Source organism: Petromyzon marinus, unplaced genomic scaffold (genome assembly GCF_048934315.1).
Source record: "Petromyzon marinus isolate PM22_M1 ecotype Great Lakes invasive population unplaced genomic scaffold, UKy_Petmar_22M1.pri1.0 PM_G_Scaffold_52, whole genome shotgun sequence".
NCBI lineage: Eukaryota > Metazoa > Chordata > Hyperoartia > Petromyzontiformes > Petromyzontidae > Petromyzon > Petromyzon marinus.
The window spans coordinates 390,001-392,500 of NW_027423005.1; positions in this window are offsets into that span (position 1 = coordinate 390,001).

Here is a 2,500-nt window from a genome sequence, read left to right on the forward strand (position 1 = left end):
CCACAGACCTGTTGGCTCTGTAGGCAAACTGAAGGGGGTCCAGGAGAGGGTCTGTGATGGCTTTGAGGTGTGCCAGGAGCAGGCGCTCAAAAGACTTCATTACCACAGATGTAAGGGCGACCGGTCTGTAATCATTTAGTCCTGTTGGCCTTAGCTTTTTGGGCACAGCGATGATGGTGGAGGACTTGAGACAGGCTGGTACATGGCATGTCTCCAGGGAGGTGTTAAAGATGTTGGTGAACACCGGAGACAGCTGGTCAGCGCAGTGCCTGAGGGTGGCTGGAGAGACAGAGTCCGGCCCGGCTGCTTTGCGTGGATTCTGCCTCTTGAAAAGCCCATTAACTTCTCCCTCCTGAAAGGAGAGAGTCGTTTCTGTAGTATGGGTGGGGGATGGGGCCTCTTGGGTGGGAAGGGGTGGTTTAGGACAGTCCAATTGTCTTTCAAATCTACGGTAGAACTCGTTCAGGTCGTTGGCTAGGCGGGAGTCGTTAGTGGTGTGGGGCGCTCTGGGTTTGTAGTTGGTGATGTGCCTGAGCCCTTTGGCAGACAGAAGCAGCGTCGTTAGTAGAGAACTGGTGTTTTAGTGTCTCTGAGTACAGTCGTTTAGCCTCTCTCACCGCTTTGCTAAACCTGTTCTTCGACTCCTTGAATCTGTCTCTATCCCCACTCCTAAACGCTTCCTCCTTCTCCAACCTCAACCTTTTGAGCTTTGCTGAGAACCAGGGCTTGTTGTTGTTAAAGTTCACCCTGGTACGTGTTGGGATACAGCAGTCCTCACAGAAGCTGATGTACACAGCCTCTGTGAGTTCATCCAGACTATTGGTAGCAGTCGTGAACATATCCCAGTCAGTACAGTCTAAGCACGCCCGCAAATCTTCCACAGCCTCACTGGTCCACTGTTTAGATGTCCTCACAGCAGGTTTACAGAGTTTTAGTTGCTGCCTGTATGCACGAATCAGGTGGACCAAGGGAGTTCTGTGCGAGCCGAACAGCCCCGTGACCCACAAGAGAAACATCCCCGCCAAATTCGAGCGTTTGACGGGGTCTATCCGTGAAAAAATATTCACGTTTTTGAGTGCACATGCATTTCTGCTGCAAATGCCTCTGGAAGTTTCATGCCGTTCGTATGCCAATTGTGGCAACACGAAAATGACCCGTTTTCCCATTCCGAGGGATTTCTGTGCGACCCTAACAGCCCCGTGAGCCACAAGAGACACATCCCCGCCAATTTCTAGCGTTTCACGGGGTCTATCCGTGAAAAATATAGACGTTTTTGAGTGCACATGCATTTCTGCTGCAGATGCCTCTGGAAGTTTCATGCCGTTCGTACGCAATGTGGCAACACGAAAATGACCCCTTTTCCCATTCCGAGGGATTTCTGTGCGACCCTAACTAACAGCGCCCGTGAGCCACAAGAGAGACATCCCCGCCAATTTATAGCGTTTCACGGGGTCTATCCGTGAAAAATATAGACGTTTTTGAGTGCACATGCATTCCTGCTGCAAATGCCTCTGGAAGTTTCATGCCGTTCCTATGCAATGTGGCCACACAAAAATGACCCGTTTTCCCATTCCGAGGCATTTCTGTGCGACCCTAACAGCCCCGTGAGCCACAAGAGAGACATCCCCGCCAACTTCTAGCGTTTGACGGGGTCTATGCGTGAAAAATATTAAAATTTTTGAGTGCACGTGCCTTTCTGCTGCAAATGCCTCTGGAAGTTTCATGGCGTTCCTATGCAATGTGGCAACACGAAAATGACCCCTTTTCCCATTCCGAGGGAGTTCTGTGCCACCCTAACAGCCCCGTGAGCCACAAGAGACACATCCCCGCCAATTTCTAGCGTTTCACGGGGTCTATCCGTGAAACATATAGAAGTTTTTGAGTGCACATGCATTCCTGCTGCAAATGCCTCTGGAAGTTTCATGCGGTTCGTACGCAATGTGGCAACACGAAAATGACCCGTTTTCCCATTCCCAGGGATTTCTGTGCGACCCGAACAGCCCCGTGAGCCACAAGAGACACATCCCCGCCAATTTCTAGCGTTTCACGGGGTCTATCCGTGAAAAATATCAATTTTTTTTTGACTGCACATGCATTTCTGCTGCAAATGCCTCTGGAAGTTGCATGCGGTTCGCATGCAATGTGGCGACACGAAAATGACCCGTTTTCCCATTCCGAGGGATTTCTGTGCCACCCTAACAGCCCCGTGAGCCACAAGAGAGACATCCCCGCCAATTTCTAGCGTATCACGGGGTCTATCCGTGAGAAATATTCACTTTTTTGAGTGCACATGCATTCCTGCTGCAAATGCCTCTGGAAGTTTCATGCGGTTCGTATGCAATGTGGCGACACGAAAATGACCCGTTTTCCCATTCCGAGGGATTTCTGTGCCACCCTAACAGCCCCGTGAGCCACAAGAGAGACATCGCCGCCAATTTCTAGCGTTTCACGGGGTCTATCCGTGAAAAATATTCACTTTTTTGACTGCACATGCATTCCT